Below are 19712 nucleotides of genomic sequence, written 5' to 3'. Positions count from 1 at the left end.
ATGTCCATGAGTTCAAGACTTCAGGCAGTCATTGCCAGCCAAGGGTTTTCAACCAAGTACTAAAAATGAACATTTTATTTAAAATTATTGAATCTGTCCAATTACTTTTGGTCCTTTTAAAAACAGGGTGGCACATGTTAAGGAGCTGAAACTCTTAAACCCTTCATCCGATTTTAATGTGGATACCCTCAAATGAAAGCTGAAAGTCTGAACTTCAACTGCATCTGAATTGTTTTGTTTAAAATTCATTGTGGTATTGTCTATAACCAAAACTAGAAAAATGTTGTCTCTGTCCAAATATATATGGACCTAACTGTATATGTTGAGAAATATTTATTACTAATTCCAATAAATAACTTTTCACCATGGCATAGCATGGGTTTAAATATAACAACAGTAATATAACAGTAAACAACAGTGCAATATTTAGCAACAGTATGCTGCCAAATTCAGTGAGATGATTGTGGTTGCTACTTGCTTACTAATTCAGAAATTCTTGGGGCAGTCTTTGCAAGGGCACAGCGAAGATCATTTTCTACAACAAGTCTACTTCGGTATTTAGACTTGATTACCAGCAAGCTGGAAAACCCTGTTTCGCAAAGATATGTTGTTGGAAAAGGAAGAAGAAGGCGCAGCACAGTCTCAGACAGAATAGGATATAACTGTAAACACTTAATCCAGAATTTTGTCAGTGGCACCGTAGAAAAATCTGTTCTCGCTGCATCATTGTTAATACGGTCAATGAACTCTTCTTGCGCTGTCTCCGGAACATCTTCAACTTTCACTGTGAATGGACTTCTGGCAAGTGCAAATGGGGTGTCAGGTAGATTAGGAAAGTATGATGAAATTTCGTCTGCAAGCATGTGCAAATGTTCTTTCACAGAAGTTATAATTTTTTTGTCTGGCTCAATGTCATGTTCCTCAAAGAAGGCAGATAATGTAGGACACATGTAAATTTTATTTTTATCCAATTTATTTTTCCAAAGCTGAAGTTTATTTTGGAATGATCTGATTTTTTCGGACAAATCGAGGCACCTTGCATTTGGTCCTTCCAGTGATAAATTTAAGTAATTTAAGATGACAAAGATGTCCAGCAATTAAGCTATTTTCTGCAGTTCAGTTTTATCGCTAAAAAGTGCTTCGAATTGTGATCTTGCTTTCAGATTAAAAAATGTTTTCAGTTCATCACGAAGCTCAAAGACACGTTTTAAAACTTTTCCTCTTGACAACCATCTGACTGTCATGTCGGACGCTGTTAAGACCAGGTCGTTCGACAGACAGCGGTAATTCCGCTTTTGACCACTATGTGCTCATTGGCGTCGGCTAGATTTTATCTAGCTGGTCCGGGGTTAAGTTACCTGATGCTCGGAAGCTGGGCCATGCCCATTGCCTTTAAATAGTTCTCCTGAACATTGGGCGTCGCCGATTATAGCTTCTGTCTTGTGCGTTGTTATCTCGGTCTGGAGTGGTGAGCTAGTAGTTGGAGTATCGTTGCTGGTGTTGTATTTCCCTTTGTCTTATTTACTCCTTCCTATATTTGTATTTATTTTGCCCTGCGCATTTATAGTGTATTCCTGAGTGACTGCGGCGTGGTGTATATTTTCCGTTATCCTTGTCTGTGCTAACTGTGGGTATTGGTGTATTATCTTTTCACTGGGTGGTGGGCAGTGGTTTCAGCCTAGGGTTGAAACAGGAGACAGGGCGAGGGTCGAGGCCTAGACATGCACACCATCAGTGTAAACTCTAGGTAGAAGGTCAGTCAGGATTTCCCTAGTCTGAGGGAAATTGCAGGGGCCCGGGTTATTAGCTCTTGCCCACCTAGTCTCCCCGTGACACTGACTTCAGTGTGAAATAAAAGAGCATTGTTTGGCGCATCTAGCTCGTTGCACAGTTGCCAAAACAGCCGACTGTTTAACCCCTTTCTGCCATTGGACGTAATTCCCAAGGACGGAATAGTACGTCCAGCACGATCGGCCGCGCTCACGGGGGGAGCGTGGCCGATCACGGCCGGGTGTCAGCTGCCTATCGCAGCTGACATCCGGCACTATGTGCCAGGAGTGGTCACGGACCGCCCCCGGCACATTAACCCCCGGCACACCGCGATCAAACATGATCGCGGTTGTCCGGCGGTACAGGGAAGCATCGCGCAGGGAGGGGGCTCCCTGCAGGCTTCCCTGAGACACCCGGAGCAACGCGATGTGATCGCATTGCTGCGAGGGTCTCTTACCTCTCCTCCCTGCAGCAGGCCCGATTCCAAAATGGCCGCGGCATCCGGGTCCTGCAGGGAGGGAGGTGGCTTACCAAGTGCCTGCTCAGAGCAGGTGCTGGTAAGCCTGCAGCACTGTGAGTCAGATCGCCGATCTGACAGAGTGCTGTGCAAACTGTCAGATCAGTGATCTGTGATGTCCCCCCCCTGGGACAAAGTAAAAAAAAAAAAAATTTCCACATGCGTAAAAAAATAAATAAATTCCTAAATAAAGAAAAAAAAAATATTATTCCCATAAATACATTTCTTTATCTAAATAAAAAAAATCAAGCAATAAAAGTACACATATTTAGTATCGCCGCGTCCGTAACGACCCCACCTATAAAATATATCACTAGTTAACCCCTTCAGTGAACACCGTAAAAAAAAAAAAAATGAGGCAAAAAACAACGCTTTATTCTCATACCGCCAAACAAAAAGTGGAATAACATGCAATCAAAAAAACGGATATAAATAACCATGGTACCGCTGAAAACGTCATCTTGTCCCGCAAAAAACGTCATCTTGTCCCGCAAAAAACGAGCCGCCATACAGCATCATCAGCGAAAAAATTAAAAAGTTATAGTCCTCAGAATAAAGCGATGCCAAAATAATTATTTTTTTTCTATAAAATAGTTTTTATCGTATAAAAGCGCCAAAACATAAATATATGATATAAATGAGGTATCGCTGTAATCGTACTGACCCGAAAAATAAAACTGCTTTATCAATTATACCAAACGCGGAACGGTATAAACGCCTCCCCCAAAAGAAATTCATGAATAGCTGGTTTTTGGTCATTCTGCCTCACAAAAATCGGAATAAAAAGCGATCAAAAAATCTCCCGTGCCCACCAATAAAAACGTCAACTCGTCCCACAAAAAACAAGACCTCACATGACTCTGTGGACTCAAATATGGAAAAATTATAGCTCTCAAAATGTGGTAACGCAAAAAATATTTTTTGCAATAAAAAGCGTCTTTCAGTGTTTGACGGCTGCCAATCATAAAAATCCGCTATCAATGTAAATCAAACCCCCCTTCATCACCCGCTTAGTTAGGGAAAAATTAAAAAATTTAAAAAATGTATTTATTTCCTTTTTCCCATTAGGGTTAGGGCTAGGGTTAGGGCTAGGGTTAGGGTTAGGGCTAGGGTTAGGGTTAGGGCTAGGGTTAAGGCTACAGTTAGGGTTGGGGCTAAAGTTAGGGTTAGGGTTGGGATTAGGGTTAGGGGTGTGTCTGGGTTAGAGGTGTGGTTAGGGTTACCGTTGGGATTAAGGTTAGGGGTGTGTTTGGATTAGGGTTTCAGTTATAATTGGGGGGTTTCCACTGTTTAGGCACATCAGGGGCTCTCCAAACGCGACACGGCGTCCGATCTCAATTCCAGCCAATTCTGCGTTGAAAAGTAAAACTGCTCCTTCCCTTCCGAGCTCTCCCGTGCGCCCAAACGGGTTTACCCCAACATATGGGGTATCAGTATACTCGGAACACATTAAAGAACAACTTTTGGGTCCAATTTCTCCTGTTACCCTTGGGAAAATACAAAACTGGGGACTAAAAAATAATTTTTGTGGAAAAAAAATATTTTTTATTTGCACGGCTCTGCGTTATAAACTGTAGTGAAACCCTTGGGGGTTCAAAGCTCTCACAGCACACCTAGATGAGTTCCTTAGGGGGTCTACTTTCCAAAATGGTGTCACTTGTGGGGGGTTTCTACTGTTTAGGTACATTGGGGGCTCTGCAAACGCAATGTGACGCCTGCAGACCATTCCATCTAAGTCTGCATTCCAAATGGCGCTCCATCCCTTCCGAGCCCTCCCATGCGCCCAAACGGTGGTTCCCCCCCACATATGGGGTATCAGCGTACTCAGGACAAATTGGACAACAACTTTTGGCGTCCAATTTCTCCTGTTACCCTCGGGAAAATACAAAACTGGGGGCTAAAAAATAATTTTTGTGGGAAAAAATTGTTTTATTTTTACGACTCTGCATTACAAACTTCTGTGAAGCACTTGGTGGGTCAAAGTGCTCACCACACCTCTAGATAAGTTCCTTAAGGGGTCTTCTTTCCAAAATGGTGTCACTTGTGGGGGTTTTCAATGTTTAGGCACATCAATGGCTCTTCAAACGCAACATGGCGTCCCATCTCAATTCCTGTCAATTTTGCAGTGAAAAGTCAAACGGCGCTCCTTCCCTTCCGAGCTCTCCCATGCGCCCAAACAGTGGTTTACCCCCACATATAGAGTATCGGCGTACTCGAGACAAATTGTACAACAACTTTTGGGGTCCAATTTCTCCTGTTACTCTTGGTAAAATAAAACAAATTGGAGCTGAAGTAAATTTTTTGTGAAAAAAAAGTTAAATGTTCATTTTTATTTAAACATTCCAAAAATTCCTGTGAAACACTTGAAGGGTTAATAAACTTCTTGAATGTGGTTTTGAGCACCTTGAGGGGTGCAGTTTTTAGAATGGTGTCACACTTGGGTATTTTCTATCATATAGACCCCTCAAAATGACTTCAAATGAGATGTGGTCCCTAAAAAAAAATGGTGTTGTAAAAATGAGAAATTGCTGGTCAACTTTTAACCCTTATAACTCCCTAACAAAAAAAAATTTTGGTTCCAAAATTGTGCTGATGTAAAGTAGACATGTGGGAAATGTCACTTATTAAGTATTTTGTGTGACATATCACTGTGATTTAATTGCATAAAAATTCAAAGTTGGAAAATTGCGAAATTTTCAAAATTTTCGCCAAATTTCCGTTTTTTTTCACAAATAAACGCAAGTAATATCAAAGAAATTTTACCACTATCATGAAGTACAATATGTCACGAGAAAACAGTGTCAGAATCACCAGGATCTGTTGAAGCGTTCCAGAGTTATAACCTCATAAAGGGACAGCGGTCAGAATTGTAAAAATTGGCCTGGTCATTAACGTGCAAACCGCCCTTGGGGGTGAAGGGGTTAAGGCGCTCGACTTAACAAAATTGACACATGTTATGACGCTTTTCATTACTTCTTGTAAATCTTGCGGCAGTGTCTTCGTCGCTAATATTTGGCGATGTATCATAGAGTTTGTTCTGATTGCTTTTGGCGATTCATTTTGTACCAAACGTTGAAATCCTGAGCGACATCCTAGCATAGCAGGAGCACCTTCTGTACAAACACCGCAAACCTTTTCCCAGGAGATGTTATGCGCTTTTAGAAAAGAACCAACTGCGTCAAAAACATCATGTGCAGTTGTTGTTGTTTCAAGCGGTTTGCAAAAAAGAAACTCATCTTTAAAGTCGCCATCATTAATATACCTCACGTAAACCAATAACTGTGCACAGTTTGCCACTTCTATAGATTCATCAAGCTGGATACTGAATATTGGTAGTGATGCAGATTTAATTTCCTGGATCACCTGATCAAGAATATCGGCAGACATGTCCTCTATTCTTCTGTGGATAGTGTCGTTAGATAAGGAAATTGCATTCAATTTCTGAACATATTCATTTCCAATCATCACTCGAACTATGTATTTTGCAGCTGGCAACAGTAAATCCTCAGCAATGGTGTGAGGTTTCATAGCTCTAGCGATTCTGAGTGCCACCAAATATGACGCTTCAACAGCTGCTACATTGTGTTTGTGGTACTGGCCACCAGTGTCAAATCTAGATTTCTTGAGTCCATCAGCTTTGCTTCTAAAATAGTCGATATCCTTGCCAGCAAAGCTTGGATGCTTGCTATCAAAATGGCGTTTTAGTTTGTTCGGCTTCATAGTTTCAGCTGAGAGAACTTCACAACAAATAACACATTGTGGTTTCTCAATTCCTGCTGTAATTATTGAGGTAAAACCATACTGCAAGAAATCCTCAGTGTATTTTCTTTTTCTAATATTCTTGTCTACACGATCCATTGTCATGAGACGGTTTGCTAATGGAAAAATAAAAGATGGTCGCGTCTAAATAGTTTGTTAAAGGTTCTTATTATTTACTATTCCCTGTGTTGTTTTCTATTACACACCTGTTACTATGACCAGGGGGCCGTATTCACATTCACCACAGCACTTTACACAAGGACAGTGACTGCAGGCGCGGAACTAGAGATCAGACAAATGGAACCAAAATCATTAATGAAACTAGAACATAATAGTAAATGTACCAGTCAAATGGTTTCACAGACAGTTTGTGCTCTAAAAACTGAAGGGATTATGACAAGATTAATTATCCTTGCTAAAATGTACAGGTAAATGTCAGTATAATTGACCGGCCCGTTGTCTTGCTGACCAACCACAATGTCAGAGCTGGAGCGCGTTCCTGCAACAGCACTGCTGGGCGATGTGGAAACTCCAGCCATGATGGCAATAGAACGGACCTGCTTGATTATTTCAAGCAGGTCTGCGCTTACCTCCCATTGAGATCAATGGGAGCTTAGCTGGAGGCAGAACACTGCTGTGAGTCTGCGGATTCACAGCAGCATTTTGACGCTAAACGGGGCACTCTGCTCTGTGAGGACTGAGGATTCTGCCTGCCTATTTGGCTGGCAGATCCCTCAGTGTGAATGGAGCCTTAGGACCCGTTCACACTACATTTTCCTATGCAGTAAATTTAGCGCCGAAAATGGTTTGCCTCCTATTTTCATCAATGGGAGTCGAAAAGATTGAGCACTGAAAAAAGCACCTTACACTTACACAGTATTGTGTGTATGGTGTGTGTACTGTTTTTACATTATTCACCTTTTTTACACCAGCAGGCTGTCTCGCAGGCCCTTTGGCTCTCCACCTCCTAGGCTTCTGTCCTCCGGCACTTGCTGTGTCTGCCCACTGATGACATCAGCAAGCGCCGGACACACGTAATGCGCTGCTATGGATAAGCAGGCACACTGCTATGGACTGTGGAGCGTTCCCCCCTGCTTCCCCCGCCCCTTAGGCCCCGGACGGATGATGCAATCACATCTGCGCATGCGCGCAGGCATTCAGTTTGGAATGCACGTCCATAACGGTGTGCTTTCCAGCTGAATAGCGCTGCTGCAGATGGTAGCACGGCTTCTCAGCGGCTAAAGCCATCAGAAATATGTATTTTCCGATGGCTTTAGGCGACCCCTGTGTTTTGGTCGTTCGACCCCCGCCGGGGTCACGACCCACAGGTTGAGAACCGCTGGACTAGAGTGTAGAGTCTGTTATCCAGTAGGAATCAGCTCAGGCTGAGGGGGAAGGCTGAGATGGGGCCTTGAGCGCGGTGGATAGGCCTCAGCTAGGCTTTGGTAGGCCTCAAGTTGCCAGAGAGATTAAACTGCTAAAAATGAGGCCTAATTCTCAAAATTAGAGTCTCAAATGAAGCCTGGGGGAAGGCAAAGGCAGCCTAAAAAGCTAAAACGAGCAGATAGCTTATAAAAGTTGTAATTAGCTTATATAAGTTGTAATGTTAGTCGGATTAGAGGCAAAACCTCAGGAGCTCCCAATTTCTGTGTCTCACATGTCCTGAGACCGAAGCCACGACCCCCTTATTTGTTATTTTTAAAAACAAAAGTTCGTCTCTATAGACACATTCTGAGGGGATATGAGCAGAGTCAGTTAGCGACTATTACATATAATGTGTACTTTTATATTCACAATGTAAAAGAATCTAGGGAAAAAGAGGCTTATTCTCAGTTCCCCTACCTGCCAGCGGAGGTTGGCACCCTGTGGGAAATTGTTATGGCGCCCCCGCTCCTCGACGTCTTGCCCTATCTGACCCATATTAGGAATCCCTTCACAAAAAGCTACTACCAACAAACAAAGTGCTTAAGTGCTATACCAACTGTACCTGAAGCCTGCCTTTATAATGTAGCTGCATGAGTGCTCATACTTAATACACTGATGCACATGTGCTCACTTAGTATTATTTTATGTTAGATCTCTTATTAGATGAGTTCGTATTATAGCAACAAGGTATATAATGGATACTACATTTCTTACTAAGTGAGCTCATACTCTAACAGCAAGTCATATGATAGATTCTTATCTTATACACAGATGTAACCACACAATAATGAATGTCCTCACATGTATGTCTACATATACAGAGAGCTCATACTCTAGCAGCAGAACATATGAGAGATTCTTATAAACTATTAAACAAATATGACCACACAATAGTCGATTTAGATCATCTCACATGTATAAGCATCTATATATGAGCAGCGATCTGTCTATATGCCACATCACGTTATTGACAAATATAGATTCAGAGAAGATTGTAGGTGCTTAAGTCCTCAATTTTAGGTTCTGGCATAGTAATGTCTATATATATATAGTACCAGATCAACCTTCAAGGGGCGCAAAGCCTAATTATCCACCCCTTATGTGTGCAGTCATAACAGGCTTCATACACTGTGTGCAGAATTATTAAGCAAGTTGTATTTTAGAGGATTATTTTTATTATTGATCAACAACTGTGTTCTCAATCAACCCAAAAGACTCATAAATATCAAAGCTTAATATTTTTGGAAGTTGGAGTGGGTTTTCTTTTAGATTTGGCTATCTTAGGAGGATATCTGTTTGTGCAGGTAACTATTACTGTGCAGAATTATTAGGCAACTTAATAAAAACCAAATATATTCCCATCTCACTTGTTTATTTTCACCAGGTAAACCAATATAACTGCACAAAATTTAGAAGTAAACAATTCTGTCATGCAAAAACAAAACCCCCCAAAATTAGTGACCAATATAGCCACATTTCTTTATGACACTCAACAGCCTTCCATTTTGTCAGTTGCTTGATCTGTTTACGATCAATATTGCGTGCAGCAGCCACCACAGCTTCCCAGACACTGTTCCGAGAGGTGTACTGTTTTCCCTCCCTGTAGATCTCACATTTCATGAGGGACTACAGGTTCTCTATGAGGTTCAGATCAGGTGAACAAGGGGCCATGTCATTATTTTCTCTTCTTTGAGACCTTTACTGGCCAGCCACTCTGTGGAGTAGTTGGAGGCATGTGATGGAGCATTGTCCTGCATGAAAATCATGTTTTTCTTGAACGATATCGACTTCTTCCTGTACCACTGCTTGAAGAAGTTGTCTTCCAGAAACTGGCAGTAGGTCTGGGAGTTGAGCTTCACTCCATCCTCAATCCGAAAAGGTCCCACAAGTTCATCTTTGATGATACCAGCCCATACCAGTACCCCACCTCCACCTTGCTGGCGTCTGAGTCGGAGTGGAGTTCTCTGCCCTTTACTGATCCAGCCCCTGGTCCATCCATCTGGCCCATCAAGAGTCACTCTCATTTCATCAGTCCATAAAACCTTTGACATGTCAGTCTTAAGATATTTCTTGGCCCAGTGTTGATGTTTTATCTAACGTTTCTTGTTCAAAGGTGGTCGTTTTTAAGCCTTCCTTACCTTGGCCATGTCCCTGAGTATTGCACACCTTGTGCTTTTTGTTACTCCAGTAACGTTGCAGCTCTGAAATATGGGAAAACTGGTGACAAATAGCATCTTGGCAGCTTCATGCTTGATTTTCCTCAATTCATGGGCAGTTATTTTGCGCCTTGTTTGCCCAACACGCTTCTTGCGACCCTGTTGGCTATTTGCCATGAAACCCTTGATTGTTCAGTGATCATGCTTGAAAAGTTTGGCTATTTTAAGACTGCTGCATCCCTCTGCAAGACATCCCACAATTTTGGACTTTTCAGAGCCTGTCAAATCTCTCTTCTGACCCATTTTGCAAAGGAAAGGAATTTGCCTAATAATTAAGCACACCTTATATAGGGTTTTGATGTCATTAGATAACACCCCTCCTCATTACAGAGATGCACATCACCTGATTTACTTAATTGGTAGTTGGCTCTCAAGCCTGAACAGCTTGGAGTAGGACAACATGTATAAAAAGTATGTGATCAAAATACAACTTGCCTAATAATTCTGCACACAGTGTACAATAAAGTTAAAATTCATTAAATGCAAGAAAATTCCTCTCATTTTTCATGTCACATGTATCAATGCAGAATACCCTATCCCAATGCGTTTATCCCCTCAATGCCTTAAGAGGTTCATCAGGGGAAGAAAAAATGAGTGGCTCAAAAACGTCTCCTACCTGATTCAGCACGTGTCCAATAGACCAATATTCATGTCTCTGGACTCATACTCCCATTGCTCCCGTTTTAAGCGTTCCTGATGGTCTAAGGCCGGAAAAGACTGCCCCAGGTGAAAGTGCACTGAGCATTCCATTGTGGCCCGTTGTAGAACGTAAACTGCGTTCCACCATACTTGACGCCGGAAGTCCGACGCCGGCTATAATTAACCGGATATGATGTCTGCTGCTCACCGTGGAACGCACTAAAGGATAACCAAACACTCTGTACATGCCGCGTGGAACTCAAATGCGCTACACCATTGGAAGTAGACCACTGCTGTTGTAATTATCCCTGTGCCCTGACGCAAGCATAATGGTCAGTGTATAGTAACTAGTATATCCATATCCTTAATGCTTAATCAAAAGAAATCAGCCTCGAGGTTTTTTTATCAGCATGTATGGGTAATCATCCATGTTGCGATCTAGTAATCATTAAACCTCAGACAATATTAGTAAAAGAAAACTAATGAGGCTGCTAACATGGTTAAGGGAGAATTTGTCCAAGATATCATGTTAAATGTAAAGACAAGTGATTTTTAAGAAAAAAAAAGGTTGTAATTCCAATATTAAATGGTCACAAAACTGGTGAGTAACCAGTAAACAATATTAGTTTTGTATGATCCCTTAGGCTGCTTTCACACTAGTGTCGTCTGGCGACCGTCACAATGCATCGGCGCGACGTATCGACGGATGCGTCAAAAATAGTGAAAAACGGATGCAACGCATACAGTATTTCGACTGATCCGTCGTAGATCCGCTAGACGGTTCCTTCGAAAAACTGGATCCGTTGCATCCGTTGTGTCCGTTTTTACCATCCGTTTCATCCGTTTTTATGACGGATCCATTTTCCCTGCCTAAAAATGGGAGTCTCCTAAATGTGATTGGCTACTGGAAAATAGGGAAAACTATATATTTAATGTTTTTACAGCCCATCTTTGAAAGGGTTTAGAGAAAGTGGCAGTGATGGAAGGAGTACTTGTGAGGATTGCAAACGTAGTTACTGATGTGATTTTTGAGACCAATCGGCTGGATATAATAGTTCGGGAGAAGGAGGTGGCAAAAGCAAGACAGAGGATGCTTCAACTTCAACGTCGCAGACTATGGATTCATCCCATTAACGCACTGCGGATGACCCGGGGCGTCTATTCTACTCTCTACATGGAGTTGCGGCAGAACCCGGAGAAATTTTTTAATTATGTTCGGAGGCAGGAGCACTTTGATTTGTTGCTGGAACAAGTTGGGGATGTCATCCAAAGGCAGGACACACGCATGAGGCTTTCCATTTCACCGGCGGAGTGGCTGATGGTGACCCTGCGGTAAGCCTTTTTTTTTTTTATCATTGATCATATTTAATGCCATGTAAACATGTTTTAACCTATGGAAAACCACATCAGCAGTGAACATGCTCCAGAAAATACTGCGCTGAAACACTGCGTTGCATTTTCTGCAGCATATTAATTTTTTTATTGTTTGTGGCCATTCAAGTGTTTTACACCTGCTCCATAATAAGAATGCACAGATGTAAAAATGCTGTTTTTAATGTGCACTACAACAGAACAAAAACATCCGCAGTGCCATTTATTGAAACTTAAAAAAAAATAAATTGTTATATTTGTGTAAATTGCTTAAAAATGTTATGTTGATCTTTGCAATTTTTACTAACATTTTTATTTGTTTTTCACAGATTCCTGGCTACAGGAGAATCCCTAACTTCATTACATTACCAGTTCCGCCTTGGGATATCAACTATTTCCGGAATTATGAAAGTGACCTGCCTGGCTATATGGGAAACCTTGCACACGGAGTACATTCCACAACTGGCAAAGGACATCTGGCTTTCAAGTGCAGAACTGTTTGAGAAAGTGTGCCATTTCCCAAATTGTTTGGGTGCCGTAGATGGCAAACACATCCGTATTGCAAAACCAGCAGGATCAGGATCAGAGTACTTCAATTACAAGAAGTACTTTTCAATAGTACTCATGGCCATAGCAGATGCCAACTGCAAATTCCTGGCTGTGGAGATTGGAGCCTATGGCCGGTCCAACGACTCCCAAGTCTTCAAAACTTCACCGATGGGCCGTTGTTGGTATGGAGACACGTATGATTTTCTGTTGTGAATTCTGTTGTGGGTTCTGCTCTTGGGCTCCCTCCGGTGGTTATGGGTGGTAGTGCTGCTGTTTGTCCTTCACAACAGTCATCAGCTGCTTCCACTTTGGACGGGGCTATTTGGTCTGGCTCCTTCCTTTTGTGAGTGCCAGTTGTCCATTGTTTTCTAGGGATCCACATCTCTTCTTGGTTTCTCCTTCTGGATTGTCCAAATCATCAAAGATAAGTCCTGGCTCTGTTTTTGCAGTCCACATGCGGTGGACTTAATAGTTCTGTGAATTGCTATGTTTTTTCTTGTTCAGCTTTGTCTGTGTTAAGATTTATTCAGCCAAGTTGGAAGCTCTGGAGTCACAGAGTTACCCTCCATGCCTTTAGTTAGGTGTGGAGATTGTTGTATTCTCTGTGGTGGATTTTATAGTATTTTTTATACTGACCGCACAGTACTCTTTCCTGTCTTTTCTTTCTAGGTAGCGTGGCCTCCTTTGCTAAATTCTGTTTTCAGTCTGCGTTTGTAATTTCCCTCTCCTCTCACAGTCAATATTTGTGGGGGGCTGCCTTTCCTTTGGGAATTTTCTCTGAGGCAAGATAGTATTCCTGTTTCTTTCTTTAGGTGTAATTAGTCCTCCGGCCGTGACGAGGTGTCTAGGGAGTGACAGGAACATCCCACGGCTACTTCTAGTTGATGTGTTAAGTTCAGGGTCTGCGGTCAGTATAGAGGCCACCTACTCCAGAGCTCGTCCATGCTGCTCCTAGGCCACCAGTTCATAACAGTACAACTGGCCAACAATGAGTTAACCGCATCTCAAAAGAAGGGAAAGAAAGTGCTGAGCCATTTTTTTTTCTGTACTCTGTTGTGGTTTTTTTTCCCTCTTCACTTCTGGGTGGCTCAGGAGTTAGGCGTTGACATGGATGTTCAGGGACTTGCTTCTCGGGTGGATCAACTTGCTGCAAGAGTACAGGGTATTTCTGATTATACCGTGCAGACTCCTGTTTTAGAGCCTAGAATTCCTACCCCCGATCTGTTCTTCGGAGACAGGTCCAAATTTTTGAGCTTTAAAAATAACTGTAAACTGTTTTTTGCTCTTAAGCCCCGTTCCTCTGGTGATCCCATCCAGCAGGTAAAAATTGTCATTTCTCTGTTGCGTGGTGACCCGCAGGATTGGGCATTTTCCCTGGAATCTGGGAATCCGGCCTTGCTTAATGTAGACACCTTTTTTCAGGCACTTGGGTTATTGTATGATGAACCTAACTCTGTAGAGCATGCTGAGAAAACACTTTTGGCCCTGTGTCAGGGTCAAGAAGCGGCAGAGTCATATTGCCAGAAATTCAGAAAATGGTATGTGCTTACAAAGTGGAATGAGGATGCTTTGGCGGCAATTTTCAGAAAGGGTCTTTCTGAATCTGTTAAAGATGTTATGGTGGGGTTCCCCACGCCTGAAGGTCTGACTGATTCTATGTCTCTGGCCATTCAAATTGATCGGCGCTTGCGTGAGCGCAGAGTTGTGCACACTATGGCGTTGTCTTCCGAGCGGAGTCCTGAGCCTATGCAGTGTGATAGGATTGTGTCTAGAGCGGAACGCCAAGGATTCAGACATCAGAATAGGTTGTGCTTTTACTGCGGCGATTCTGCTCATGTTATTTCTGATTGCCCTAAGCGTGCCAAGAGAATCGCTAATTCCGTTACTATCAGTACTGTACAACCTAAATTTCTGTTATCTGTGACCCTGATCTGCTCATTATCGTCATTCTCTGTCATGGCATTTGTGGGTTCAGGCGCCGCTTTAAAATTAATGGACTTAGAATTTGCCAGACGTTGTGGTTTTTCCTTACAGCCTTTGCGGAGTCCTATCCCTTTGAGGGGGATTGATGCTACACCATTGGCTAAAAATAAACCTCAGTTTTGGACACAGTTAACCATGTGTATGGCGCCAGCCCATCAGGAAGATTGTCGCTTCCTGGTGTTACATAATTTGCATGATGCTGTTGTGCTGGGGTTTCCATGGTTACAGGTACATAATCCGGTGTTGGATTGGAAATCTATGTCTGTGACTAGTTGGGGTTGTCAGGGGGTTCACGATGACGTTCCTCTGATGTCAATTTCCTCCTCCCCCTCTTCTGAAATTCCTGAGTTTCTGTCAGATTTTCAGGATGTTTTCGATGAGCCCAAGTCCAGTTCCCTTCCACCGCATAGGGACTGTGATTGTGCTATTGATTTGATTCCAGGCTGTAAGTTTCCTAAGGGCCGACTTTTCAACCTGTCTGTGCCTGAACATGCCGCCATGCGGAGCTATGTAAAGGAGTCTTTGAAGAAGGGGCATATTCGGCCATCTTCTTCTCCATTAGGAGCAGGGGTTTTTTTTGTTGCCAAGAAGGATGGCTCCTTGAGACCCTGTATTGATTATCGCCTCTTGAATAAGATCACGGTCAAATTCCAATACCCTTTGCCTTTGCTTTCTGATTTGTTTGCCAGAATTAAGGGGGCTAGTTGGTTTACTAAGATTGACCTTCGAGGGACATATAATCTGGTTCGTATTAAGCAGGGTGACGAATGGAAAACTGCGTTTAATACGCCCGAGGGCCATTTTGAGTATCTTGTGATGCCATTCGGACTCTCTAATGCCCCATCTGTGTTTCAGTCCTTCATGCATGATATTTTTCGGAATTATCTTGATAAATTCATGATTGTATATTTGGATGATATTTTGATTTTTTCAGATGATTGGGAGTCTCATGTGAAACAAGTTAGGATGGTATTTCAGGTCCTTCGTGACAATGCCTTGTTTGTGAAGGGGTCTAAGTGCCTCTTTGGAGTACAGAAGGTTTTTTTGGGGGGCTTCATTTTTTCTCCATCATCTATAGAAATGGATCCGGCTAAGGTTCAGGCTATTCATGATTGGATCCAGCCCACATCCGTGAAGAGCCTTCAGAAATTTTTGGGCTTTGCTAATTTTTATCGCCGTTTCATTGCCAACTTCTCCAGTGTGGTTAAACCCCTGACCGATTTGACGAGGAAGGGCGCTGATGTAGCTAATTGGTCCTCTGAGGCCGTTTCTGCCTTTCAGGAGCCTAAGCGCCGATTTACTTCTGCCCCTGTGTTGCGTCAGCCGGATGTTTCTCTTCCTTTTCAGGTTGAGGTTGACGCTTCTGAGATTGGGGCAGGGGCCGTTTTGTCTCAGAGGAATTCTGATGGTTCCTTGATTAAACCGTGTGCCTTCTTTTCTCGAAAGTTTTCGCCTGCGGAACGCAATTATGATGTCGGCAATCGTGAGTTGTTGGCTATGAAGTGGGCATTTGAGGAGTGGCGACATTGGCTTGAGGGGGCCAAGCACCGTATTGTGGTCTTGACCGATCATAAGAATCTGATTTACCTCGAGTCTGCCAAACGGCTGAATCCTAGACAGGCCCGATGGTCCCTGTTTTTCTCCCGTTTTGATTTTGTTGTCTCGTATCTTCCAGGTTCTAAGAATGTTAAGGCTGATGCCCTCTCTAGGAGTTTCTTGCCTGATTCCCCTGGGATTCTTGAGCCGGTTGGTATTCTTAAGGAGGGGGTGATTCTTTCTGCCATCTCCCCTGATTTGCGACGGGCTCTTCAGGAGTTTCAGGCTGATAAACCTGATCGCTGTCCAGCGGGGAAACTGTTTGTTCCTGACAGATGGACTAGTAAAGTGATTTCTGAGGTTCACTGTTCTGTGTTGGCTGGCCATCCTGGGATTTTTGGTACCAGAGATTTGGTTAGTAGGTCATTTTGGTGGCCTTCTTTGTCACGGGATGTGCGTTCTTTTGTGCAGTCCTGTGGGACTTGTGCGCGGGCCAAACCTTGCTGCTCCCGCGCCAGTGGGTTGCTTTTGCCTTTGCCGGTCCCTGAGAGGCCTTGGACGCATATTTCTATGGATTTTATTTCGGATCTTCCTGTTTCCCAGAGGATGTCTGTTATCTGGGTGGTCTGTGACCGGTTTTCATTTGGTACCTTTGCCTAAGTTGCCTTCCTCTTCTGAGTTGGTTCCGTTGTTTTTTCAGCATGTGGTTCGTTTGCATGGCATTCCGGAGAATATTGTGTCCGATAGAGGTTCCCAATTTGTTTCTAGGTTTTGGCGGTCCTTTTGTGCTAAGCTGGGCATTGATTTGTCTTTTTCTTCCACATTTCATCCTCAGACAAACGGCCAAACCGAGCGAACTAACCAGACTTTGGAAACGTATTTGAGATGCTTTGTGTCTGCCGATCAGGATGATTGGGTGGCTTTCTTGCCATTGGCCGAGTTTGCCCTTAATAATCGGGCTAGTTCTGCTACCTTGGTGTCACCATTTTTTTGTAATTCTGGGTTTCATCCTCGTTTTTCTTCAGGGCAGGTTGAGTCTTCTGATTGTCCTGGGGTGGACTCTGTGGTTGACAGGTTGCAGCAGATTTGGGCTCATGTTGTGGACAATTTGGTGTTGTCTCAGGAGGAGGCTCAGCGTTTTGCCAACCGTCGTCGGCGTGTGGGTTCCCGGCTTCGGGTTGGGGATTTGGTCTGGTTGTCTTCTCGTCATGTTCCTATGAAGGTTTCTTCCCCTAAGTTTAAGCCTCGGTTTATTGGCCCTTATAGGATTTCTGAGATTATCAATCCAGTGTCTTTTCGTTTGGCCCTTCCAGCCTCTTTTTCCATCCATAATGTTTTTCATAGATCTTTGTTGCGGAAATATGTGGTGCCCGTGGTTCCCTCTGTTGATCCTCCTGCCCCGGTGTTGATTGATGGGGAGTTGGAGTATGTTGTGGAGAAGATCTTGGATTCTCGTTTTTCTAGACGGAGGCTTCAGTATCTTGTCAAGTGGAAGGGTTATGGCCAGGAGGATAATTCTTGGGTTGTTGCCTCCGATGTTCATGCTGACGATTTGGTTCGTGCCTTCCATTTGGCTCGTCCGGATTGGCCTGGGGGCTCTGGTGAGAGTTCGGTGACCCCTCCTCAAGGGGGGGTACTGTTGTGAATTCTGTTGAGGGTTCTGCTCTTGGGCTCCCTCCGGTGGTTATGGGTGGTAGTGCTGCTGTTTGTCCTTCACAACAGTCATCAGCTGCTTCCACTTTGGACGGGGCTATTTGGTCTGGCTCCTTCCTTTGGTGAGTGCCAGTTGTCCATTGTTTTCTAGGGATCCACATCTCTTCTTGGTTTCTCCTTCTGGATTGTCCAAATCATCAAAGATAAGTCCTGGCTCTGTTTTTGCAGTCCACATGCGGTGGACTTAATAGTTCTGTGAATTGCTATGTTTTTTCTTGTCCAGCTTTGTCTGTGTTAAGATTTATTCAGCCAAGTTGGAAGCTCTGGAGTCACAGAGTTACCCTCCATGCCTTTAGTTAGGTGTGGAGATTTTTGTATTCTCTGTGGTGGATTTTGTAGTATTTTTTATACTGACCGCACAGTAATCTTTCCTGTCTTTTCTTTCTAGGTAGCGTGGCCTCCTTTGCTAAATTCTGTTTTCATTCTGCGTTTGTAATTTCCCTCTCCTCTCACAGTCAATATTTGTGGGGGGCTGCCTTTCCTTTGGGAATTTTCTCTGAGGCAAGATAGTATTCCTGTTTCTTTCTTTAGGTGTAATTAGTCCTCCGGCCGTGACGAGGTGTCTAGGGAGTGACAGGAACATCCCACGGCTACTTCTAGTTGATGTGTTAAGTTCAGGGTCTGCGGTCAGTATAGAGGCCACCTACTCCAGAGCTCGTCCATGATTCTCCTAGGCCACCAGTTCATAACAATTTTCCACCAGCCAGACCACTCCTGGGAACAACTGGACCACCTATGCCATATGTCTGTGTTGGTGATGAGGCTTTCCAGTTGTACACACATCTAAAACCGTATGCAAGCAGAGACTTGACCAGAACAAAAAGAGTTTTCAATTACCGCTTAACTCGAGCCAGACAAGTGGTGGAGTGTGCGTTTGGCATTCTAACTGCAAAGTGGCGTGTGCTGCTCACCGCCATAAGACTGCACACACAAACAGTGAATGAGGCTGTCAAGGCCTGTGTTGTCCTGCATAACTATGTACTTTCCAAGGAGCCTTTTTCCGTGGATGATGAGGACTTGGAGACCACCTTGTGGGATTACCACAGCAGCTCTGTACGTTCCGCCGGTTCTGTTTCCAGAATGAGGGACCACTTTGCAGAGTATTTTGTGTCACGTGTGGGCAGGGTTCCATGGCAAGAGAACATTGTGTGACATCTTTCTTTCATGTCTTGGTGATTTATGTTTCTCTACAAAGTTTTTTTATTGACACCAGCTTTTAATAATTAGTTTCCAAAAGTTTGGTATATTTTGGGTAATAAACCAAATGTTATACCTTCTAACGTGTGGTGTGTAATGTTTTTTTACATTTAGTTAGCATACTTAAATGAAGGCACTTCACAAAAAAATTGTTTTTAAACCAAACCAAATTTTATTTTACATATTACAATATAATAAACTTTTGTCATACCTTTTTTTTTAAAAAAAAAAAATTTTGGTAAACCTTTTTTTTTTGTTGGTAAACCTTTTTACTTTGGTAAACCTTTTTTTCTTTTGAAAACCTTTTTTTTGTTAAACCCTTTTTTTTGGTAAACCTTTTTTTTTGGTAAACCTTTTTTTTGTAAACTTTTTTGTTAAACTTCATTTTGTTTGGTTACACCTTTTTTTTTAATAAAAATATAACAGCACAAATTTTTTAAAAAACATTACAAATCTGTAAAGTGTGGGGTGGAGATACTAGCGGAGGGGCTGGAAGGTTGGACCACGTCGATAGGTGGGGAAAGCCTACTGGGTTGGGGTGTAGTGGAAGGGGGGGAAAAAACAGGAGGCTGAGCGGGGGGGTGGTGTTGGGGTAGGTGGAATACTAAGTGGGGACGGTAAGGTGGACAAGGAAGAAAACATTGGGGAAGACATTGGGATTTGGGGCCGGGATGGGAATTGGGACTGGGTGGGGTATTGCGACTGTGTTTGGTATTGGGCCTGGGGTGGGAATTGGGACTGTGTTTGGTATTGGGCCTGGGCTGGGAATTGGGCCTGGGTTTGGTATTGGGACTGAGCTGGAAATTGGGACTGGGCTGGAAATCGGGACTGGGCTGGAAATTGGAATTGGGCTGAAACACAAAACTACCAAGAGAAAAAAAAACCTCACTGCTGGCTGACCACGGTGGCGATTACGACGCCGACTCTGTTAGCGGCTGGGAGGATCTTGATGGCGTTGGCCAGAATGTGCAGCAGACTAAAAAAAAAAAAAATTATGTTTGATGTAGGCATATGTTGTATGTGTACTGTGATGTATG

This window comes from Ranitomeya variabilis, chromosome 5, assembly GCF_051348905.1.
Source record: "Ranitomeya variabilis isolate aRanVar5 chromosome 5, aRanVar5.hap1, whole genome shotgun sequence".
Taxonomy (NCBI): domain Eukaryota; kingdom Metazoa; phylum Chordata; class Amphibia; order Anura; family Dendrobatidae; genus Ranitomeya; species Ranitomeya variabilis.
Note: the sequence above shows the minus strand (reverse complement) of the source record.